This window comes from Anser anser (genome assembly GCF_964211835.1).
Source record: "Anser anser genome assembly, chromosome: 4".
Classification (NCBI taxonomy): Eukaryota; Metazoa; Chordata; class Aves; order Anseriformes; family Anatidae; genus Anser; species Anser anser.
Window position 1 is genome coordinate 18,119,776 of NC_139724.1, and position 26,650 is coordinate 18,146,425.

At 35.6% G+C, this 26,650-nt stretch overlaps 1 long non-coding RNA gene across 5 annotated transcripts; it reads right to left on the bottom strand.

Annotated features, from left to right (window-relative positions):
- On the bottom strand, positions 1-24,847 carry LOC310898578. 5 transcript variants are annotated; one of them, XR_014583443.1, is made up of 6 exons: positions 9,190-9,210; positions 9,044-9,079; positions 8,862-8,939; positions 1,813-1,904; positions 1,421-1,486; positions 1-1,334 (listed from the first exon to the last, which is right to left on the bottom strand). It is a non-coding gene; the product is annotated as an uncharacterized lncRNA (long non-coding RNA). The 5 variants fall into 5 exon arrangements; XR_014583440.1 differs by lacking the exons at positions 9,044-9,079; positions 9,190-9,210 and adding an exon at positions 24,401-24,847; XR_014583441.1 differs by lacking the exons at positions 9,044-9,079; positions 9,190-9,210 and adding an exon at positions 10,301-10,845.
- Between the last annotated feature and the right edge of the window lie 1,803 nt (positions 24,848-26,650).

Here is a 26,650-nt window from a genome sequence, read left to right on the forward strand (position 1 = left end):
CCTCGCTACAAGGACGTCGAGGTGCTTGAGAGAGTCCAGAGAAGGGCGACGAAGCTGGTGAGGAGTCTGGAGAACAAGTCTTACGAGGAGCAGCTGAGGGAGCTGGGATTGTTCAGCCTGGAGAAGAGGAAGCTCAGGGGCGACCTTATCGCTCTCTACAGTTACCTTAAAGGAGGCTGTAGCGATGTGGGGGTTGGTCTATTCTCCCACGTGCCTGGTGACAGGACAAGGGGGAATGGGCTAAAGTTGTGCCAGGGGAGGTTTAGGTTGTATGTTAGGAAGAACTTCTTTACTGAAAGGGTTGTTAGGCATTGGAATGGACTGCCCAGGGAAGTGGTTGAGTCACCATCCCTGGAGGTCTTTAAGAGGCGTTTAGATGTTGAGCTTAGTGATATGGTTTAGTGGAGGACTTGTTAGTGTTAGGTCAGAGGTTGGACTAGGCGATCTTGGAGGTCTCTTCCAACCTAGACGGTTCTGTGATTCTGTAAAGCCCACAGTCTGTTTCCACACAAGATAGTGCTTTTGCACATAGACAAGCATGTGGGATCTGCCAGTATCAAAACACATATTTGTACTGTCCTCACTGAAAGAACAACACAAGCCAATTAATATCTTTAATAACATTATTCTTACCCTGCATTTCAGCTCTTTTAGCTAATCTTTGGAGGAGGCTATCATTATGTCAGACCCTCTGCTAAGGATATATCAACATATCAACAATTTTTCCACTTTTCTATCTCACATACTTCTCCCTCACAATTCAAGCAATGCCTATAATGTCTGTCTCTTGTTTAGCACCATGAGTACATTGCATTCTGTTCATCTGAATTTGAAACATCTTGTGACTAAACATGTAATTTGAATTATACAGCATCTAGTCTGTATAAGATTATTATTGCATACCAAATACCCTTTGGACAAAATGTCTTTCCATTGTCCTTTTTGATAAACTGATTTACACAATCTAAAAAGGACATAGATAATCTGATACAGAAATAACATCACATGGAATAGAAGTTCAGGCATTGAACAGAATTCAACTCAACTGTTTACACACTTCACTGCAGAAAAATTAGTTGTCTGAAGCATCAGGCTGCACAGAAGTGTCAGACTGCAGATGGCAAAAGAAGTATCCTTTAATTTACTGTAGGAGTTTTTGTCTTACCTAGGATGCAAAATATCATTGTAATTCCTCCCCCATTTAAATGAAATTTCAGAATTTGTGAGTCATTTGCAATAGCAAAGCAGTAAACTGAAGAAAGGCTGATTTTTCCAGAGGGACTGAAAACGATGACTAATTTGAAATTTAGTAGCAGGAGTGTTGGTTGGTTTGTCTGTTATAGGAAAAAAAAAAATTTAGATAGAAAAAAAAAATCAGCTATCAAAATCTTACACCACCCTGCATGCACCCTCAACATACCTTGTGTTTAGGAACAATATTGCTCACACAGTGCCAAACCAGCTGGTCCTAAAGGGAGACTGGAATCTGAAAGTATGCAAGGAAATGTGATGGTGTTCCTTGTGACAGGTGGTTTTTTTTCCATCATTGTGTATTCTTTGTATGATATTTCTTCCCCTTCATCTTTCTGGACTCTTACTGAGCATGTTCCCGTGCCCTGTCATTGTCACTTACAGTAACCTGAAAATGGGCAGCGCAAGGGATTGGCGGGCAACAATGCAATGTGGTCTCTCGATGTATTTAGTAAAGTTCCAGCTTATCCTAATTTCCCTGATTATTGCAACAGGGTATAGATTCCACAAATACATTCACACACATTACACTGCCAAATCTCAAGCTGACGTGGTACTTACTTTAGAAGCAGGTTACAGTCCATGCCAGAGGCCTGTTTTCCATTCTTGGAGACTTGTGTAAATTAGCTTAGATACTTCAGTTGCTTTGAGTCCTGGAGAATGAATGAATAAATAAATAAATACATACATACATAAATATGGTTAAAAACCACCTTTCTCCTTTCCCATGCCAGCTCAGTTGTACAGATTTCTGGTAAAACAGGAGTTTTTTTCTCATTATAAGTATTTTGTGTTCTTTCTCATGCAGTTGGTTGTTGCAGATCTAGGTGAATATTAGTATCTGATCATTACAATGCTTACAAAAATATCATGCTTCTAGACTGATCGAGACATAAGCATAAAATTAAGAAATACTCAAATTAACTACAGTAAATATGCATTGGAGGATGAAGCACAAGTGCTTATTCCTTTAAAGCTATCTCTGTGGGAACAGTCTTTATGTTATAAGCCAAGACACTCTCAGTGCCACATTCACAAATGCGATGTTCTGCAAGGCAGAGGCACAAAGCCAGGATTTGCCTGAGCTTCCCCAATATTTCAGGGATGTTCTTAATGTTCTAAAACGTGCACAGGACCATCAGGATCATTAAGGAGCTTTCTTAGTTCTCCTGCACTTAAATGAGGGCACTGTTTGGCTGGGAACACTTTCAATGATATTAATATAGAAGAGCTTCTATTAATATAGAAGAGTACTCTGAACATTATAGGAAAAATATTGGCATGCAATTTTTTGGTCAGAAAGTAACAAGTGAAGCTATTCTGGATTTAGATCACACAGCCAAGAGCAGAAATTAGCTGCAAAATCAAATCAAATCATCAAATGATTAATATACTCAGTTCTAATATGTTGAACAAAACCTCTAGAAACATGTACAATAATAAAAATTACGGAACACACAACCCATTTAAAAATAAACCTGGTACAATGCAATTTGATGCAACAGTGACATGATAATCAAGAGAATAGTGTAAAGTATTATAATGTCTGCTTTATAGGCACTTCAATAGCTCTTTTACAAGACAACATATTACAATGAATGCAGAAAAAGCTACTGTAACTATCCCAACTTTGCAAAATCTTTGTGGTAAAAGTGGAAAATAATAAAGTAGAATAAAGCTAAATTTCATACAGGTCAGAACCAAATTTTGGGCAGTTCAAAAATTACCTTATATTTTGTGCATATATATGTTCTTCCAAATTACACAAAGTAGACAAATGTGGAGATTACATAAAGTAACTCTTTCACAGATTAATTCTATTATTTGTGGTTTTTTTCTGTTTGTTGTTTTTCACTTAAATCATGATATATGAAATCCAGTTCAAGACATAGGCAAAACTGGCCTGCCTTCTGGCCTGCAATAGTCTCAAGAATAATAATAAGTAGCTTTGGTTCTCCGGTAGGATTTCAACTAGTTTGTTTTTCAAGCATGCTCCAGAAATATAAAAATTTCGACAGAAAATATTGCTGGCTCTCTGCTTCACGGTAGTGAAGGGGCTTATTCCCACCAACAGTCATATAGCTCTGGATACAGTGATATAATAGTTTTCCACTTTAATTTTTCCAGGTTCAAGGTTATGTTGCTTAAAAACAAAAGCAATTTCAGTAACTATTTCACAAAAACAACAGTAATTGCAGTAGCTATTCCACTGCAAAAGTCAAGCAGAGGAGTAATTTTTCTGCCATTGCCAGCTGAATCATGAGAAATAGGAATCTGGAAATTGCCTAGAACTTGTCTGAAAATAAACTATTCACATAGCTGTGGTCACAGCTGCCAGTTCTTGTTTCCCACACTACAATCAGAATTGTTAATATCTGTGGTCTCTTCTATCAGCCTCTATTTTTGTAGCTTATAGAAGGGACTTTGTTTCCATAATTATCTTAAGACCATTTCATACCCCAAAATATTAAAGGAATAGCAATATGCTGTGTTTCTGCCCATGATGCTTTTTTCCTTCCAGCTGGTAAATCCTCAGCTGGACTCCGCTGTGCACATTAACTCATCTTTTCTCCCCAGTGATTGATTTGTTTTTGAGATCAGCCACTGACTGCTTTCAGAGGCTCACTGCATGACTTCGGTAATCATTTTTAACTTGGTCCTGCTCCCATTGAAGCGGAAGTCAAAGCACCCATTGATTTTAATAGTTCAGTATTAGATACTTTATGTGTAAGGGATTTGTGAAACAGGGGGAGTACTGTATCTGAGGGGGCCATATGAAGGAATGGAAGGATGATTTTGCATGGCATCTTCAACAGTAACCTATATCCACCTCTTATGTTTCTCTTTCCCTGTTGGAGTAGGACAGCAGGACCTGGTGTTTCATTTTTGTGTTCCTTAACATCTCCCAGTTTGAGTTGAAAACATGTACCATTACAGAGTTTTGTGCCTTTGTCCTTGGACCTTGACCACAGGTGTCACTAGAGCAAAAAATTCACCTCATCTGTCCCAGCTTGGTAAAATGTATTAGAAGATAGCATGATTTATTTTAGCTAAAAATTTTAACTAATTCATCCTGAAGAGCTTTTGACTTAGTTTGGAAGGCTGTTATGAGAAGTTGCAGTTTTGCATAATTCTTAACTGTCATGAGTGCCTTCACTGTACCCTACTTGATGAAATTTGTTAAACAAGTCTCAGAAAACAGGATTTCCAGGCAAGAAAAATATGTCATTTCTTGGGATTCTAAGATCAATTTTGTTAAACAGTTTTCTGAGTATATCTAATTTTACACTGCATTTTCCAAGTGTCTCGAAACAACTGGATGAAAGAGTATAATGTCAGATGACTCACTATGTTTTCCATTTGGTTTTTGTGTAAGAATACATGAAATGTTAAGTGATTAATTTCTTAAATACAATAATAGCATTGGCCAATGATGTTGATACAGTTCATTTATATCTTTAGGTTTGTTTTTCACATAGCATTGCCACTTTAATAGGACATACTAAGAATCACAACATGATCAGAAATTTGTTTTTTAATCTACTGCTCACCAACTTTATCTTTTTGTCTGTGAGATGATTTTCTGTATACATTACTGTGGCAAAAAACAGTTTGCTCTCACATGTTTTACCATCACTTTGCAATAAAATCAGTTTTGTTCACCATCTGAGAATGAGATCTAAAATAAGTTGTACATTTGCATTATAAAAACTTGGTATGTTTTCATATTATTTTGTATTCAGTACATGACAGGAGTTACAGAAGTTCTCAAAATCCATTTATAAACTTCTAAAGAGTTCTTTGAGTACTTTAAGAAGTATTTTTAAATACATTTGCTTTTGAAAATTATTCATATTCTAAAGAATAACATATTAGCTTTGATTAGTTATTCAAATCAGTTTACACAGATTTACAATTGATGTTGGCATAACAGCTAAAATTACCAACAAAATAATAAGTTCTTCATATTCCTACTATTTATCTCATTCTGGATAAGACATTCTATATATTCACAACCGTATTTGCAATTCATAACCTGGTGACAAATCTCAGTAGTAACATCAAGTGAAACCTGTGTAGTCAGATAGTATGAACTGAACCAAAATCCAGGTAATCTATGAGCCTTAAAAGAGCTGATTTTTTGCCAACTTTCAGTATTGCATTGCTTTGTTATTCAAGTGCCCCAAGCCTATTCACTTATGATTTCTAATATGCTTTCACATCAGGATGATTTTCCATTACTTCATTTCTGTAATAATACATGTTCATAGCTCTGGGTTAGTATTAAAGAAAGAAATTGACCTGAGGACATTTAAGTATTCTGCCCAGTAGCCTTATAGAAATCACGAACAAGGGATAGTTTCATGTCCTGAATAAAGTCATTTCTTTCTAATGGATTTTATACTGAATGATTTTCTCACTAGATGCAAAAGTTTATATAATCACTATATGACCTACATCTTTATAACTGAAAGATTAAGAATGAAGCCATCGTTCAGACAATAGAACCTGTTTTAGGCTGATATCAAGAAACTATTTCTTAAATTAAAAAAAATAATTTCTTAAAATAGGAGCAATAATTAATTGTCAGACATAGAGATTTTATTAATCTATAGCCAAATTTCACTGATACTATGTTTGAATGAAGGAGAATGTTTGCCTGACATTTTCCACTTTTTTTTCCTGTTTGTGTAGTTCACTGCATTTATTCAGTTTTTAAAGAGAATATATAAAACTCTTAACCAGTATTTTAATATATATTGTGATATCTTTAAAATTCCTGAATTTTTGAAAGAGAATCAATATTTAAATCTCTGACTAAGTGCTGAAAATGTATAGGGAACAAAGGAGCTGAAAAAACACTCTATCATTGAAATTCCTTCTGGGAAAATTTGAAGCATGTAGGGAGAAAAATATGTCACTACATGCTTTTATTTTATTGTGCACAGTTCAGGCTTATCTACTGAACATGACAGTTCCTAACATCTGAACACTCATTAATTGCACTTATTTTTCCTGTAATTTTTTTAAATAAGAGGCTGTTAAATGCTTTTTCACCTTATTCCTTTTCATTTGAATCATGTACTTTACTTTGAAATAACTTATAGGCTTTGAAATAATTTATTTCTACTGTTCTAAGTTAAATGCACAAAAGGTTTGCAGGTACTTGACTGTATCACATCTTCTTTCAATTCAACTGTACCAAAGCCTTCTGTACCTGTATTAACTTATTTATATGATGCATTTTCATTATCACTTTAACTATACAGTACCTACTAGTAAACTCTCACATTCCAGTAGGTGGTAGTTGCAGTTTTAAAATGGACAGTGAGAGTGAACATACCTCAACACTTCATCATAAACCAAACCAGATGGTTTTAGATGTAAATAATCATGGCAAACAAGCAGCTGTCATCTGCACACATGAAATACTACTTCAACCTGGAAATACAATATTTTTTCTATTGTCCAGATGTTTTTCCAGCCACCGGCTCACAACAATTACTATTCTTCTATTGATTTAAAATCCTTAGAAAGTCTGTATTCCTTCTGTGCCTTGAGTTCCTGGTTACCAGCTAACTCATTTCCTGCCCTTGGGATGTTTGTGTATTAACAAGATTTGCTCATATGGTCTGTGCACCACATCTAGTACCACCAAGTAAAGGTTTTGGGAGGAACTGCTGGCATGCTCCAGAGTTATCTTTGCATGTTAGTGCAGAGCTAATAACACATCTTTCATTCTGGTTAAATATAATGATACCCTTCACCCTGATAATTTTTCTCTAATGAATAAATAAAGTTGAGTCAGTATTCAGGAAGTGTTTTTTCCTCATTCAAAGGCTGAGGCAAGCAAAACTATATAAGCAGCATTATTTAGTCTATATTTTAAGGTAAAAAAACAAACAAACAAAAAAAAAACATGATCAACAAGAAGAACAAACATAAAAGGAGACAGAATATAGTGAAAAGAAATTAGAGAAGGTTGCTGGGTGTTCATTCGTAAATAATAAGAAATTTTAACTTGCATTTAAGATGCATTGGAATCCAAGGTAAATCTCTGTTTCTAGTAAGAGAGGAGTGCTATAGAGTTTTAGTTTTGTTTTTTAAAACTTCTGAGTTTTAGAGAAAATTTTTGAGTTTTCACATATTCTACACTTTGGATTTTACACTTCAAAATACAAAAAAAACAAAAACAAACAAAAACCACCATGGAAATAATTAAAATAAACTAAAGATAAAGAACAGGAAAGTATATCAAAAGAAGGAGTAGCCAATAAGATAAAACATCTATTGCAAAATGTTTTTTAAAATGTTTATTAGGTAATAAAAAGAATGCAATTTTTCCTTGTAGTGGATTGCATTTTCTGAGCAAAGAGCATTTAATGCATTTAATGATCCATGATACTACAGTACAAATGGTCTGAAAAATATCAGGAGGAAATACCTAAAAACAGAATCTGAAACTACTGAGTATTTGAACAGTGAGAAGGTGAATAATAAACCAGAAGAATAATGCATTGTGAAAAAGAGCAGATGATACAAAGGAAAGAACTTACTTTTTAAATGAGACTGAAATGTTCCTTGTGATAAATGCTGTTCTTGACAGCAATCTTGCTTTACAGTGATGTCATGCCAAGCTTTAGGCTGAAATATGTTTTATATTGATTATAACAGTAATACAAAGAAATTCATTAAGAGCAATTATTTGCTCCTGCCATCTGCTTTCAGTGTTTAGAAACCAATTTTATAAATTACTCAGCAGCACATAGTTCATGTAAAAGTGTGACAGAGCTAAACTCAAATTGTTCAAAAAAAAACCAAACAAACACTAAACTTACATAGAAATATATATATATATATATACATAAAGTAAATGGTAAATAGTAAAGTTAGGAACAATAATGTGTACCAAATTATACTTATGTCAAACAGTGTGAACTATTCTTAACTTTATGAATATTTTGTCTTCAAGGCTGACTTTTTTCTTATAAAAATGTACTTATATTTGGTTTATTCCATTTTTTTTCTTAAGTTGACGAGTCTCTGGATTTTGAACAAGGAAAATATGATTGTTTTTAAATATCAAAGATTGTTTTCTTTATCACCATTAAAGTCAATTCAGATGAGACTTAAAAAAAAATAAAGAAAAATAAAGAATCTAAAATATGATACAAAATGTAAAAACTCTTACAAATTCATGACAGTCTTTTTAAAAAGTGGACATCTGATCTTTGGTGTTTGCTGTAAACAAGTAAGACAGTCAACAAAAAATAAAATAAAATAAATAAAATAAAATATAAAATAAAGTAAAATAAAATAAAAACATTTTTTCTATAGTCCTTTGCTTTTTTGGACAGGATGTAAATAAAAGATCTGTTAAACATCTGTTGTTACACATATACTATAATATTGTTTTAAAATGAATGTTTTCTTGGCAAAATGTTAAGTCATCAATTCCTATAGAAATAAGTTTCTGTGCATGGCTCTTCTGACATTTAGAGCACTACTTTAGAGGTCAGTACATGAAACTCAAGAAAGTGCAAGTGCTAGTTATTTTGCATTAGTGAATGAGCTCTTGCTTTATTTTACACTTTTAGAAAGTAACTTACCACAGGCTACAGCCCTTTCTTGTGAAGTTCTTTACAGTCTACAGAGAAGCAACCTCCTGGAAGGCTCAATGCTAAGCCCTGGGAAAGGTAAAGACATTCCCTTAAGTCAGTACACTTAGGATCAATAATATAATTTTGTAATAATAATAGTATCTACTTGTCTCCTTGTAGTAGTTTCGTACCTGTGGTTTTCTTTTAAACAAATCAAGTCTTTTTTTCTGCAGGAAGAAATTTCAGTAATTATAATAGAATGATAATCATCTCTTCCCTGAAGAAAAAAAAAAAAAAAAAGAAACAATTCATAGGAACAACTTCCACTTTAACTTACCAAATAAGCTTTGCCTGAAATAGTAACTCAATAGACTATAATACAAAGGAGGAAAATATACCTAAGAAGCCACTGAGCGTGCCCAGACTACCACTGAAAAAGTCATTGACAAGATAAATAACTGAATGGATTTTAAAAAGCACAAGAGGGAGAGGGACATTTAGAAGCTACAGCTGAAAGATGATAGATTACAACAGCAGAGTTTATATTTGCAGGAATTCAGGAACAGTTCTGAATTTGACAATGAAGTTACAAAAAGAAAAAAAAAAAATACACGTTGTTCCATTTCAGAAAATTACAGTGGTATAACGTATGATCTACCAGATGTCTGAAATTTGAAATTCAATTTTGCTTACAAAAAAAAAATAAAAAAAACTTTTTTCTCTCCCTCTTTGTATCCACGCAGAAATGTGCTTAATAAATGTCATTAGTAACTTCTGCTTTGATAACAGTACAGCTAACTACAGGATGGCAGACTGTAGTACAAAAAAAAAAGTATTTTACACATATTTTTTCTTAGTTAATTAGATTAAAAAAAAAAAAACCTTTTGCATCCTTTTGTGAGATGTAAAGAAAACGGAAACAAATATCAGAATATCAGTAATCAGAATATCAGTAAACTGTTGTGTTCCTACAGAAGACCTATTCCTAAAAAGAAATACATTGTCTTCTACTACATTGTCTTCTCCTAAACTCATAAAAGTCAATAAAAGTCAGTTACGAACAAATTAGTTAAACCTTAGAATAAAAACTAAATTCAGAACCTCTCTTCTCCTTTGCTGTAAAATGAAATTCACATTCTACCAGACTGTAGCTAGGAAAGAAAGACAATTTCAACTAAAATGAAATACAGCTTACTGGTTTTGTTTGTTTTTTTTTTTTTTTAACAGAAATCACTTCTATTACAACTAAGAAAATAGTCTTTATTGGAAAAAAAAAAAAAAAAAAGAAGAAGAAGAAAAATAAGCATAAAAGGTTAAATGTCCTCAATCAATTTGCTGCAGTTTTTGTCAGCTGTTAATTTCTTTTTCCCTCTCTCCTATTTTTCAAAGTGGCCTGAATTATATAAAGGGCTCTGTATCCCCAGAAGTATTCAGTAATATCACATTACCTAGCAGCCAGGTTTAACACGCTAATTTTATTTTTTTTTCCTTAAGATTTCCTTTGGAGTGCTGAGTGATCCCTGTTCTAACTTCTGCAATGGTTATTAATTTAGAGCATTTGAAAGGATCACAAACTGTGCCTGAAAAGCAATTAGAAATTGGGTGGGTCAGGGAGTTTCAAACTCTAACTCTGTCTCCTTTCTTTCTCCTCCACCCCAACTGCCATTTTATTTTTAGCCCTGTATGAAGCCTCATCATCACTTTGCAAAACCATTGAGATAATTAAGATTACTTTATTTCATTAAAAATATCCATCGTCTGAAGCTTCTTTCATAGATTTTTTCCTGAAATAATGTTTGTGGAAAGTTCTCCTTCTAAAGAATCAAGCAAAGAAATCCCAGTGGGAAGATTTTAATCCATCAATGTTGTTCTGCAACTTGCATATTTTTCAGGTGAATAAAGCAACTGGAAGATTACAGAAGTTGTGCTACTAATAGTAAGTGCTGATGACCAGACACACCAAAGAAGATTGAATCAGGCTACAGTGCTTTCCTTTGCTATCAGTTGTAAGAACTGCTTTACATCCTAGTGTTTTGATTCCCTTTCCAGTTCACTTTTCCAGAGTTCATCTCATTACTAGAAACAGAAAAGATCATTTATTTTTTTTATTTTCTCTTTCTAAGAATTCCAAACAGCTTTAACTGTTCGCACACATGCGGCGACATTAGCAGGAAAAGAAGCAGAAAATGGAGGTAGCAGATTATAGCATGAGTTCCTTGCAGATAAACTTTTATGTGTATACTGGAAGCCATCATAAAACCCAGCATAGAGAATACTGGTAGGAGGGATATATTTAAAAAATAATAATAATTTGCCCAAAATTGGCATGTACATGAGCCAGTTCTGCCATGAAATCAACAGGCTTATCACTGTATCACTAGTGCAATTCAATAAATAGTTTGTCTTCAGCACTAGCTTGATGAGTCTTCAACTGCAGTTGTTAAAAGCCAAAGTTTGTTGAAGTTTCTTGAAATTTGAAATGTCATCAGAAAGGCCATTCTGAACTCAGTTTTGGATAATCAGTAACCCTAGCCATGTTTTACACTGCAGCAGATACTGAAAAGGGCATTGCCAGACAGTAGATGAAGTGCAAACAGAGTAAATTTGAAAGAGAGAATGGCACTGGAAATAAATTTTTCTTTTAGAAACTGAATACACCTGCCTTGCAGCTCTAGCAAGGCAGAACATAAAGAATAAAGATACATTATAATAGACTGCACTTAATTTACACATCCTAATCAAGAAGGGTAAATCCACTTCCTTATGGTGTTCTGTTCTGTCAGCTGGATGCTGAGAAGGATCTGACTGAGAAGGATCTCCTACGTACAGGATGAATGTGCATCAACATTTGCATAACAAACCTTGATTACAAAAATACGGTATTTGTCCTGGGGTGCCTCAGGCACAGCATTGCCAGCCAGTCGAGGGCAAGGATTTTCCTGCTTTACTTTGCGCTCATGTGGCCTCACCTTGAGTGCTGCATGCAGTTTGGGGCAACACAATATAAGGATATAAACTATTACAGAGTGTCCAAAGGAGGGCTACAAAGATGGGTCTAGAAGGGAAGACATATGAGGAGCAGCTGAGGTCCCTCGGTTTGTTCAGCCCAGAGCAGAGCAGGCTGAGGGGAAGCCTCATGGCGGCCTGCAGTTCCCTCACGAGGGGAGCGGAGGGGCAAGCGCTGAGCTCTGCTTTCTGGGGACAGCGACAGGACCCAAAGGAACAGCACGGAGCTGGGACAGGGGAGGGTCAGGCTGGTTGTTAGGGAAAGGTTCTGCACCCAGGGGGTGGTCGGGCACTGGGACAGGCTCCCTAGGGAAGTGGTCATGGCACCGAGCCAGCCAGAGTTCAAGAAGTGTTTGGACACTACTGACAGACACAAGGCCTGATTTTTAGGTGGTCCTGTGGGAAGCCAGGAGTTGGACTCAATGATCCCTGCAGGTCCCTTTCAAATCAGGATATTCTGTGATTCCGTGTTTTCAAAGAGAGTCCTTATGAATCCTATTCATTCACTTATTGTTGATAGGAAAATAAAGATACAAACATGGCAGAGGTGTTCTTGTTTCCTAAGAAAATACACACATTTAAGCATAGTTGCTGATATATTACACAGCCATACCATTGACGAAAGTCCATGGTGATATGAATGTACGCATATATCAGGAACACATACTGGTCTACACATCCTCATTAGGAGAGGATTTCTACAACTGTGTAGTTTAATGGACTGGAATTTCCTTGTGAGTATTGAATTGTCTTCAGTTGAGTAATATTGGGAGAACAGGCCAGCAGAAACTGTATTATTTTAACGACTATGCTACCAAGGAGTATATTATGTCCATTTAATTAACACAGATGTTAGTCACTTGGTATAAATTTAACAGGATTTAGAGATTTCTCATGTCTTTTTAAATGTTAAAGATCTCAAAGTTATACTATAAGTACTATAAGTGGATAGAATATCTTGTCATAAGTGATATTTGGAAGTATTTTTTCTTCGGTTTTATGAATTAGTTAATGTTGCAAACAAATCTCATTAATTTGATCGCTTGTGCATAACATTTGCAACAGAAGAAGAAGGAGGGGATACATGCCTCCTCATCAGCCTTTTGCCAAAAACAACAAGCTTTTCCAATTATTAGGAAAAAAATGGCAAGGGCTGTTGAAAGTACCCTGGCTGCCCGTTGAGGATGACTGATTGATGAAAAATCCTGCCAAATGGGATTGATAATGTTGAGTAGGAATGACAGGGACAACTAAAAACTAATAAAACTGTGGATGACTGCAATAATAAAGTTACAAGCATTTTCATATATAAGTTTAGATACTAGGATTGTTTCTGTTGTCTTTCAAATGCAATCTCTGACAATACATAGTATATTAGAAGGACCGACATGATGTTTCCAACAAGGATTTTTGATGAGATGATAACACTGCAGCAAAAAAGTATGTGTTGCCATATTCACAAATGTGACCACATATTGCAATTTCCAGAATTCCAAATATATGCCTTGATGTAGTTATATACATTAATGTAATCTTATAAAGCAATTACTATAATAGTGTTCACAAAGTAAAAGCAGAAGCCTATGTTTTATTCTATATCAATTGTTGCACCTTATAATCATTTAAGTGTTTGCATAGTTTTTAAAAGATTTTTTTTTCCATTCTAAATTTAATGCATCATTTTTCTCCTCTGGCTCCAATTCTGCAGCAATTTGACATACAAGATTGCTATGCATGGTTCACCTGTTGCATAAGGCTTTAACATATAAGGTGGAGCATGAAGACAAGCTATGCAAATGGGTTCAAATAACAAAATCTGCCCTTCAAAAGTTATTTTGTCATCCACAAAGCCTGTGATTAATTGTCAATATAAATTTTCCTTTGCCCAGAACAAAAACGTTCTGTACTTCTCTGAAGCAAATAGAGCCTCAGTGAATAATGAGCAGACACACAGGACTAAATAAAATTATCAGGCAAGCAGGAGTTTTGCAGCAGTGGGCGTTCAGTGGCAGGTAATAGGAGGCAGATGGCAACTAGATAGGCAACTATCAGGCCGAAAGAATATCAGGAAGAGAGTAAACAGGTCCACTAGAGATGAAAGACAACTGAGAAATGCTCTTTTGTCTATTCAAAGAAGGAGCAAAGAACATAGGATGAAACATGCAGGTTATTTTATCAAGTACAACTGATGGCTACCTCATCCAGGAAAAGGATATACATGCATGAATGAGTGGTACAGTCTCCACAGGACCCCTTGAGACAGAATTTTGGTCCCACTTGTTTTGGAAAAACTCAGGCAGACAAAGGGGGTCATAGAAACACCTTCAGCCTCAGCCTGGCCAGTGTCCAGGCAACAGAGCTGATCACACCCAACTGGCAGACCCCGTCCTGCTCAGGATGGGAATGGAGAAATTAGGAGGTTCAGAAAAGAGTTCAGTAACATGAATGGCTAGCAAATGGGAAATGAGCACAGTGTGTGGTGCATTGGCTAACATTCAGCATTGAGAACACCTTTCTAGAAGTGCAAAAAGAGTTTGTGATGGTGGAAGGCTCCTTTCTCAGGCAGATAGACTTCTGGGTTTCTGAGGCCATAGAGGGCAATATACCTACCAGGAAAGACACGTAAACCTCAAAAGGAATCAGCTTGAAAATACTTGGGAAGAGTCCTGTAATCCTTTTTTCCATGTATATTACTGTTTTGTTATTATTCAGTTTATCAAAAACCAAGTGCACTTCTGGACTACAGGAAGGGGCCTGATCTCAACTGTAAAGAACCAAGGTGTTTACAACTAAAATGAACAAGGCTGGCATTGAACTTTACACTGAGTGAGGGAAAGCTGACAGGCAGAGAAGTACATGGGGCTTGAGGTAATATTTGTAAAGATGAAGACACAAAAATTTTGTATTCTCAAGAGAAGCACAGGTCAGAGGATAGAAATAATCAAATATGGAAATAGGAAATAAGCAGATTGCCATTCTAAAAGAGTGCCAAGAAATGAAAGTAATCAATACTATGCTGCCACTTTGTAAATGCTGGAAGCCTAAGAAATGAGATGGAGAAATTGGAAGGTGTGATCTACATTAAGATATTAATATACCAGACATGTTGGGATCCCATGGAAGTCAGACAATCAATGTAGCAGTATGATAGCAGAATACAAAATATACAGGAAAGACAGAGTAACCTGAACAATAGGAAGAGTAAACCTCTGTCTTAAAGTTTATTGTCAAATCAAATTATCCAGCTAGTCAATTAGCATAAAATTTGCATGGGGTAAAATTCCAAGTCTAAATTTGAAAAATATGATTTGGGGTTTATCAACCAACCAGCCATGCCACCCACATTATATGCGACTTGCTTAGAGAAATCAGTGAGGCAAAAAGGGAGGCAAATAGATTCTTTTGGGTAACTTTCACTGTTCTTAAATCTGAGCAAATGTCACATTAGGACACCATCATGCAGAGATAAAATTTGTAAATGTTACTGATGTGAGTGAATCTTGAATTTAGATCTGTGTAATGTGTGCGATCTATTTAAAAAAACTCAGCACAATCATATATTCAGCAAATTCTAGGAGGAAAGACCAATTGCGCTAACCTTCAAAACCAGAAAACATGGAATAGAGGGGAGGGGAGGGAAGGGAAGGGGAGAGGAGGAGAGGCACCCCCCTGCTGCCCATGGCCTCCACTGGAAACAGATCTTGTCTCTAAAGATTTTGTTTTGAACCATTTTGTCCAGTCCTTATGTTCACTCTTCAACCTGAGTGAGGAACACTAAATATACTGCAAGAACTGAGTGTAACAGTATCCTGCCCACAAACTGTACATTTCAGGAAAAGTCCAGATAGAAAATTAACTCCTGAGGAGTGAATATTTGCCATTTTCCTTATTTAGACATAGTGAACCTATTACATTTTCAAGTATTATCATCCTTACTCACCTAGACAATGAAGAAATTGTCACGAATTGTCACTCTCAATATTTTTGCCTTTGCAATACTGACATCAAGCAGTATAATTATTTTTTTTCCCGTCTTAGAGTTCAAGGTTAAAACTGAACAGCTCTCAGAAGCTATATGTGATACCTTGACTATTTTCCATGTGATTTAATTAGTTACCATTAAATATGATCTAAATAGCTCACTGGCTTTCAGATAACTGTTTCACAATATGACCTTTATTGTAGCAGTACTTGAGCTTGATGTTTTTACATTGTCCATTAACTATCTTTAATTTTCCAGCAAGTAGAACTCAGAAACACTACTAAGTTGTATAGATGAATAAATACATCTATTGTTTCAAATAATAATAATAATACTCATATTTGAGAGATGAAATATGGGAAAGACATTGACATTATTGAAAAGAGTGGATTCAGATAATTAAATGACTAACGTGGATTTTAAAGAAAAATAGGGGAATTAATAGATAATACATGCTCTGTTGGATGCATTTAACTATTTAAAAGTGATAAAGTATTTATGATAAATCAGATGTTGTAATTACTGAAGACCCACTGGAGCACAGCTTATTTTGGTTACACAGAAGATGGTGTATGACAGAAGAGAGTATATACAATTTTAAAGAGACAAGGATGAAGCCAAACAAATGCTCTAAGATCTCATTAGGAAAGTAAAGTCATCAGTGAGTTTGTTCTGGAAGTGACTGGAAACAACAGAATATTATTTAAATACACAGAGTGGAAGGGATCAGTGAGGAAAGCTAGCTGAACCATAAAGAGATGATGATAGAAATATGTACATAAGTACAAGGCATAGAAGAAAAATTAAATTAAATTAATTCTTGTACTCCACATTGACCAGGAAATTTAAAAGTGAAATACAAGAAATGTAACATGATCTTCAGAGAGCAAAAAACAAAGTAAGCTGATAAACACCACAACAGGAATCCATTTCCCCTTCTCTTCCTGTTAAGGTACGTAGGTTGCGGAAAATTGTTCTGATGCCATGCAATACAGTAATTCCAATAAAGATCTAACATCTTCAGGTATTAGAGACCAAGTTTAATTGGATACAAGTCACAATCTAAGTTACTGAGTGAAGGGATGAGGAATGCAGGTGTAAGACTTTCCGCAAGTAAAATAAGGGTTCTAACTCAAATGAGTTTAATGCCAATTAAAAGTACTATAGGTGCTACTATTGTCTGACCCTCTCTATCTTTTTATTTCTCTCTTTTTTTTTCTTTTTTTCATGTAAACAGATAAAAAAAAAAAAAGTGTCTTTCCATAATTCATTTAATGATCATTTTACATAGATCACCAATGACTCACAGTGAGGTTTTGGGGACTGGCAGCATGTGGTAAGGATCCTTGATAATTTTAATCCTGTTAATACTTTAAACTCCTTGGTAAAACAATTTGTACATCATTTCAAATGCCCTTAAATTAAGAGCTCCTTTAGATCTCGTAGAAATAGTCTGAATTCAAGCTAGTTATTTCAGATATAAATTCAGAAGGGAAAAAAATGCCTTAAAAGCACGATGAAATTAAATATGCTGTTTCATAAATAACAGTAAATACTATTTCACAAATCTGAAACAAAGCAAGAGAGTCATCATCCCAGTTAGAAAAAATTATCAAGAGAATCTTGGTTCACAAAGAATATTGTCTTGCATAAACACTAAACAGGGAACATCGCTGTGTTTCTATGTGCAAGCCAGAGCACAAGCTAGAATTTTATGTTTGATTACTTCCACATACAGATTTCTACTTATGTTATAGAGGGTGTTCCAATCAACATCAATTTGACTTTGATTTATTAATAAGAAGTACTATTAGGCTGCAGCACACTGAATATTAAATCCAAAATCAATAAGTCATGCAACTTAAGCCTACCCTTTCTTATATTAACATATTCTTAAAATACTAATCTTGGAAGCAGAACTTGAAGGTATACTAAGTTTGCATCTGATACTAAATTAGGAGGAGCAGTTGACTCCCTCAAGGGTAGAGAGGCCTTGTAGAGAGATCTTGACAAGTTAGAGTGCTGGGCGATCACCAACAATTTGAAGTTCAACAAGAGCAAATGCCAGATTCTGCACCTGGAAAGGGGCAACCTTGGCTATACGTATGGACTGGGGAATGAGAGGCTGGAGAGCAGCCCTGCAGAAAGGGATATGGGGATTTTGTTTGACAGCAGTTGAACGTGAGCCAGCAGTGTGCCCTGTCAGCCAGGAGGGCCGACCGTACCCTGGAGTGCATCAGGCATGGATGGCACTGCCAGCTGGTTGAGGGAAGGGATTGTCCTGTTGTGCTCTGTGCTGGTGCAGCCTTACCTTGAGTACTGTGTCAAGTTCTGGGTGCCACAGTATAAGGACATAAAACTATTAGAAATGGAGGGCTACAAAGATGGATCTAGAGTGCAAGACGTATGAGAAGCAACTGAGGTCCCTTGGTTCAGTGCTCTCAGACACATGGTATGATTTTTGGGTGGTCCTGTGTGGAGCCAGAAGTTGGTCTCGATGATCCTTGTGGTCTCCTTCCAAGTTGTGAAGCTCCTTCAATTCTGTGATTCTAGTACCTCATTTGTTCTGTTTCAGATTCCCCATGGAAACAGGTCAGCAGAAGTATGCTAACACAGACCCAGTAGAAACACTGCCAGAAAATATCTTCTCAACTGTTATTTCTACTGATAGACTTCAGACTGAAAAGTTTGGCAGTACAGAAGGAGAAAATGTCTAATTCAGTAACCTCTAAACAGTTTAAGAGCTTTACAAAATCCAGACCTGAGTTTCTGACAGAAATTCAGAGGTGGGTTCAGGGTTCTTTCTCTCCTCTTCTTACTTTTCCTCATACACAGGTATGATGGTTGTGTTTGCTTGTTTTATTATTATTATTATTTTATTTTTTCATTTTTTTCATAAAATTTTATTTTTTCAGAAAGCATGCTGTGATGATAGATGGCTTTAGCAAGTGTGTGTTTTAAGTTCTTTACCCGATCATACATCTTCACTTTTTTTCTTTCACTACATAGCAACATATAGCCAGCTACTCATTATAAGCTTGTTGTAATCCTGTTTTCCTCTACTACCCCACTGGAACACTGGTGTCCAGAAAAAGAATATATGGACCATTGTCTTTTAACACTTCTCAATTCTTCTCATTTTAGCAACTGATTACAGAAAAACATTGGTCAAACAGCTCATCAAGGAAAGCAAGATTATGCATATTCATACTACATCTTAGTGAAGACAATAAATGAAGCATAATTACAGAATCACTCAACAGATTTGATGTGATTACATCTCTTGAAACACTAAGTCTAAGGAGCAGCAATTACCCAGTTATGATTCTCATAAGAACACAGGAGAACGTATAAAAGATAAAATACATTCACCTTAAGGTAAGCACAACCTTCTCACTAGCATACAGAACAGAAAATGCAGGATCTGAAAAAAGGCAGATTGGTATAGCCCAGAGCAGTGCATCTAGGCCACCTCTGTCGCAAACAATTTAATAGAAACCTGCTGTGTTAAAAAAGGAGTAGGAGTAGGCATTGCAATCATCATGCCAATCTAGTTTGAATAGTGCATTTAAGTAAATTTTAGAAGATATTAACAGTTTGTTCTTCAAATAAAAACTAGATATGCGATAACTGTGTGTCATCTACATTTGCAGGCAGTTCAAAAATAGCAGATGTATACACCTCCATTAATGAACACTCATTATTCTTTTGCTCACAAACAAACAAACAAACAAAAACATTCATCGTCATATCACATCATCAAAGTGAGGAAGGCTTTGATGGATGATGCCAGTCTGATGTATTACAGCAGTGCATCACTAAGGAGACAGCACTTGGATGCTCTACATTAAATACATCATCAAAGAACAATCTTTCTCGTGATGGACTGCCAGCTGGAAGAAAGTGTGATTCAGTTCAGGTTTCCTTTTAGAGAGTTTAGGAGTGCTTGCATCCTCAAGAAAGTGAACAAAAGTTAACAGAAGCTAACCAGCTTCATTCTTTTGAAGGAGCTGCTAAATATGAAGTGGTATCTGCTGGGATAACATCAAAGGAAGAAAGGTGAAAAATGTTTCACACCTGATTCTGGAGTCAGAATTACCTGATTACCCAGCATAATTCATGCACAATTTATGCATAATAGAAGTTAACTTCAGAAGAAGTAACAACCAGTCCTCTTCAATATCTTTATTGATGATCTGGATGAGGGGATTGAGGGCACCCTCAGTAAGTTCGCAGATGACACCAAGTTAGGTGCGTGTGTCGATCTGCTCGAGGGTAGGAAGGCTCTGCAGGAGGATCTGGATAGGCCGGACCGATGGGCTGAGGTCAACTGCATGAAGTTCAACAAGGCCAAGTGCCGGGTCCTGCACCTGGGGCGTAACAACCCCAAGCAGCGCTACAGGCTGGGAGATGAGTGCTTGGAAAGCTGCCTGGCAGAGAAGGACCTGGGAGTACTGGTTGATAGGCAGCTGAATATGAGCCAGCAGTGTGCTCAGGTGGCCAAGAAGGCCAACAGCATCCTGGCTTGTATAAGAAGCAGCGTGGCCAGCAGGTCTAGGGAAGTGATTGTCCCCCTGTACTCGGCTCTGGTGAGGCCACACCTCGAGTACCGTGTTCAGTTTTGGGCCCCTCGCTACAAGGACGTCGAGGTGCTTGAGAGAGTCCAGAGAAGAGCGACGAAGCTGGTGAGGAGTCTGGAGAACAAGTCTTACGAGGAGCAGCTGAGGGAGCTGGGATTGTTCAGCCTGGAGAAGAGGATGCTCAGGGGTGACCTTATCATCTCTATAGGTACCTTAAAGGAGGCTGTAGCGATGTGGGGGTTGGTCTATTCTCCCACGTGCCTGGTGACAGGACAAGGGGGAATGGGCTAAAGTTGCACCAGGGGAGGTTTAGGCTGGATATTAGGAAGAACTTCTTTACTGAAAGGGTTGTTAGGCATTGGAGTAGGCTGCCCAGGGAAGTGGTTGAGTCACCATCCCTGGAGGTCTTTAAGAGACGTTTAGATGTTGAGTTTAGTGATATACTTTAGTGGAGGACTTGTTAGTATTAGGTCAGAGGTTGGACTAGGCGATCTTGGAGGTCTCTTCCAACCTAGACGATTCTGTGATTCTGTGATTCTGTGAACCTAGCAGCTCTCTCAAGTTGTAGATTGGAGGACAACAGTAGTCCGTTTCTTCTCACCATACACAGGTAACCTTCCAGGGTCTGTGCCATAACTTTACATATGAATCTGATCAGAAATGCACACAACTCACATACTGGGGAATTTCCATTTAAATTTTTCTGTATGTACAACCTATCCTTGCTCTCTAGACTCTTAAGGTATATGTATCCTCCACTTTTCTTAAGGGATTGAGGATTTTTTTTATTTTTTTTTAATAATGAAGTAAAGTTTACCTAGGAAAATTAATATCATTACAAAATTTCAGGAATGATTAAAAAATTTAAAATTACAATTAAAATTAGTAGTTAGCAACCAAATTACTTAAACCTATCACAAAGCACATCTAAATTAATAAAAAATAAACAAATCATGATAAAAAGTGTAATTACAACCTTTATCTCCTCCAGAATCACACTTCTAAGATGGTGAGCTTGGATTACACAGAATATTTAGAAGGTTCACAAATCGCGCTTCTAAAAGGTTACGGGAAACAGTCACAAACTGTTTCAAAGGAGAATGACCTTTCAAAAACACACTCTGGTTCACAAAGAGGAAATTTTGGTTTGAGTATCTCTTGAGGTCATAGCTATGACACTAATGAATGTTATGGCAGCAATAGTACAAAATAATTCAGCATACCAAAACATACCAATTGTGTTCATTCAATTCAAAAACAGTTTACATCATTCAAAAGCATGCTGGCTGTTTTCTAAAGGTGTCAGAGTCAATAGGAATATCTTATTACAGTCTCAGAAAAGCTAGCTGGCAACCAAAATAAAATCTAGAAACACTTCTGTCATTTTTGAACGAAGAAAATGTTACCCCTCTGCTAATCTTGACAGGAAGGTACCTCCAACCACGTTATTGGGATTAACTAGAAAAATGCAAATATGGACTAGTACCCTTGCATACATCTGCTACCTCTCCAGTCTTGTCTTTCAAGTGCAATGAACTTATCAAGAGAAGGTGTAGACCAATCAGAGTAGCAAAAACCTCAGTCACAAATGAGATTTACACATAAACAAGATCAAGGTTTACAATATCAAACAAGCAACGTATAAACTGTGCATAGTATTTCTATGCCTCAAACTACACTTGTTTGTATTGACATTCAAAACATTTTTCAGCTGTAGAAGCTGGATGACGAGACTAACAATGGACAAAGAAAAAGGAAAAAGAAAAAAAAAAAAAAAGAATAAGTTTCATGGATTTGTAATTAACTTCCTAAATAATATTTGTATATAATGCTTAAACTCAATCCCTGAAAATTATTCTATCAAACCAGAAATAGCATTTGCTATCCAGACCTCACTATTCACTCCTGATTTTTCATACGGAATGAAATGAAGAAATCTGGGTTTGGACTGTGTAAGAGCAACTGGTATTCTTAGAAAACACAAATCCCCTTAGCCCACTTTGTATATAAAGCATACATATAGCCATTTCAGCTATTCTCTTAACTTCAACACTTTTTTTTTATTATTATTATTAAAGTCCCAGATCTTAGAAAACTATCAGACAGAAGAGTAAAACTTGAAGAAACTGAGATTTCATAAGCAATATTAAGATGGTGTCCAAGGGTTGCTAGCCTATGAGATAAAAACTTTGAAAACAGCATGAGCAAGTTCTGGATTTGGTCAAAAGGAGAATAAAACTTACTACATCCTTTAAAGGTAGCCAAGAGATGACAAACACATAAAGGAAAGATTTATTTTCTTACACAGTTTAGCTAAAGCTTGACTGTCAAAAATCATCACATATGTAACAGGTAACATGTAAAAGTCACTCTTATTTCCTCTATCCAGCACTAGTATCCACAGCACTAGTAAAAGGAAGGAAAAAATTGGTGAGAGAATAGGATGAAAACAGACAGGTTGCTATTCCTGCAAGGTATGAAAATCTACTTGGAGTGCTCCCTTCACCTTAATGAGTGAATCAGGAGTTGGCTAATGCATCAAGAAGTATCCTCAAAGACTTTTTTTAAAAAAAAAAAAAAACAACTTTTTGATTTGATGCTGTAAACCATTTAGTTATAAGATTATATCAATTTAAAGCCTCAGAACATCCAGTGCACTTCAGACTACAAGCTCAGCAACCTGTACATATACAATTTTTGTTCTGTTTGTCACAGGTCAGCACCTTGTTTAAATTTATTTGTAAAAAGGCTGTGAACTAAAGACTTTTTACTGTTCAGCTTGAAAATTCAATTTGAATAATAGCAGCATGCAAGTGCATATTTTCTTCTGCATCACTAGATGTTAAACAACATCATTCAGCTTCTATAATTAACTAAAGAGACACTAAGATCTTTGCAACCATAATAGCAGTGAGAGGAATAAATTAGAACAGAAATTTATAGATATCCAGTAACACATGGTTTAGGATGCACTGTAATGATAATCATCTGCTACAATTTCAAACGCTGGCAACACAAAATAAAAAACTCCAACAACGCATGACAGAAAGGGACCAAGATAAATTGCATCCTCAATCCTTATTTATTGCTGATGTGTTCTGCAGCAAGTAAGAGCTTTGGTTCGTGACAGAGCAGAGTTTCAATCCCTCTGTTAGAGATACTTTTTACTGAGCCTTTTACTACATAATATTTCTGTAGCAATACAGCATTTGGGTCTGCAATTCATTGATTTCACTGACATTATTCATGAGAATAAAGGCTCCTCAGATAAGTGAAAATTGAAAGTAGGTCCCTCACTTTGTCAAACTGCAGGAGGACATTGGACTGTTCTCTGAAACCCTAATTGATGAGTTTGTTTGCAATTGTTTGTTTCTTAAACTCATATGAAGGACAAATGATGCATTGTTGGTTAGACAATTTGTTCAGAACTGTAGAATTGAAGGAGTGGGGTGAAGAGAACTATTTGTTTTCCTTTTATTTTATGCTGTGTTAACTTTGGATATCTTCCAAACTGAAAATTTTAAATGCCTCAGGCAATATTGCCTTAGTAGTTATAAATAACAGTCCTTATAAAAATACTGTAGAATCCAGTGTGAAAGCACTAAGTGCAAGGTCTTGTTGAGCTTGATCACTTCTCATGTTATTGCATAGTATTCCATGCTGATCTAAAGCTAATGGAAATAACACAAGTCATATTTCCGTGACCAGTGGGCTTTTGTAGTGCCCTACAGGCAGTATTTGGTCATTTGCATGAGTAAAACAGTATTTTTATTAGCATCTATGACATCAATTGATACCAAATATAGCCACTACAAAAAGTAAGGTTATGGCTCCATATGTACAACTGGAAAACACTTGTGTTAAAATTAGGTACATTAATTAATCTTGAAGTGCTAGTATTAGGAAGGTGTGAAGAAATTGATACATCATGTACTTCCATTGTGCTGCCATATATATAAAATGTAGGAAAATCAACATACCTAAAGTGTGTCACAGAACTCTTGTCTTTTCAGTTGTTTATCTATAACTGCTTTAAAACACCACATTAAAACAGTTGTGCTATGGGGAGAAAAAAAAAAAAGAGAGAGAGAGAGAGATGTGTCAGTAAATCTGTTTAAATCATTTTTAAGATTCTCCTGATACTGGACAAAATATGCAGATTTAATAAGTAACACTTATGAAGATATGCTGAAAACACTGAACCAAGTGTTTTTTCATCCTTCACAGATGTATGATAGCTATGAGAGACAACAAACCTCAACATCTGAAATCTTTTTACATGGTTATCTCAGCTACTAAAATCAGTAATTTAGCTAAAGCATATCTTGTTTTCAGCTGACTGGCATTCTATAAATAAATAAATAAATGATCAGGTTTGATTTAAATACATCAAATGCAAGGGCCAATATTTCCCTTGATAGTTAGCTCTGCTGTTTAATCATTCTTCCATAAACAATATCTAAAATAAATTTCTGTGGTTTACCCTTCCATTCTAATGATGTCCTTCCATGCTGCACTAAACTTTAAAGTTCAGTAGTCACTTCATATCCAAGGAAAGGCATAACCATAGTAATACCTTTCTCGCAGTCTAAACTATGTTCTTTGGAATTTTGAATCATTCAGGAATAACTTTCTATAATTTTTCTGCATATTTGGCTAGAAATTGGGAAAAATTCCACCATCCTTTCATGATAAAAATATTACTACTAGAAAAGCGAAACAGAATACTTGTTAGAGTACTATTATTTTTATGACTATTTTTACATTTAACCATTTACTTCTGATAAGTACCATATACATCTACTGATAAGGCTTTATGTGTTTTGGTTTTTGGTTTGGCTGCTTTGTGTGTTGGTTGTGGGTTTTGTTTGTTTGTTTTTCTTTGTTTTATACTTCATATGCTAAAAGCACCTCTTTTCCTTTCTTTTACTTTTTTTTTTCCTTTTTTATAACCCCATCAACTTTGGTTATCCCTATTCATTTCTTATACTGAGCTTTATTTAAGTGAATTTCCAACTACTGCCACTTTTTGCAATTTTTCTGTAGACCTTTCCATTTAATTTTTACTTTCATTGTTGTAAATTGGAACATCCAATGGACTAGGATGGCCTCGGCCAAATTTTTATTTGGTGAGTACACAATCCTGGCTTTTCAATGGCCAAATACCTCTTCTTAAAGAGTTTTGGAGTTACATTATGTCCAGATTTTTCATTTCCACTTCATATATCTCTGATTGATATGTCATAAAAATATTTGGTATTGATTAATAGATAAAATTTCCCTAGTTTCATTCTATATAAATGGCCATTTGCAATTACTTTAATACAGTAGTATTTTTTGAAAAGTTCACAGCAATATTATGGAAACTGTTGCAGAAATAGTAGTGAATTAGAGATACATGATTACCCTCACCAGTTAATGGCTAATAATACATCTCTAGTTTCCAGGATAATTCAAAAACAGCAACTGAATTCATAATAGTTCTTAGTCAGAATGGACATTACAGGGGAAAATTTCTTGACAGTGCATTCGATTTATTCTACACAATACAAAGAATTTTTGAATGAGAAAAATATTTAGCACAGAACTTCTACCAACTATTATCTTCAGACCAACAGGGAAATACCTTTACTGAGTTATGAAAGAATATTGGCAAACTTTTGTTGTACAAAAAGAGCCCTGACATCATTTACCAGAGGTACCTGCAGATTTACAATGTAGCTTAGAAGAAATAAAAAACTTAAATGCCTCTTGAAGAATTATGATATGGGAATAGTATGTGTACCAAATTAAAAATTTATATTCTGTGAAGGATATATCTAAAAACATATAAAAATAATTCAGCAAACCATCAGATACAAAAGTTAATCTGACAAAATCCAGATAAAGGTAAGCAATGCAAAGGTTTGTACCTGTCTGAGAACAGAATAGCAATCATGTTCAAGCAGAAAAGCTTGACTGTTCTATTCCAAATTGTGAAGTAGAAAGGAGGGAGCGTTTTCTATGTCCGAAAGCTGAAGTTAAAAAAAATAAAAAAATAAAAAAAAAAAACACTCTTACTGAGTAATAAGATCTACCACAATTCCATTTTTAATCACACCTTTGTATAGATATCCAGATATCCAGACAGGGTACACAGATCCTATCCTATGCCCTGAAGAATCTTTGCTTGAAAGAAAGAGAATGAGGGAAAGGTGGAAGACTGCTTGAGTGTCTTCTTTCAGAAGACT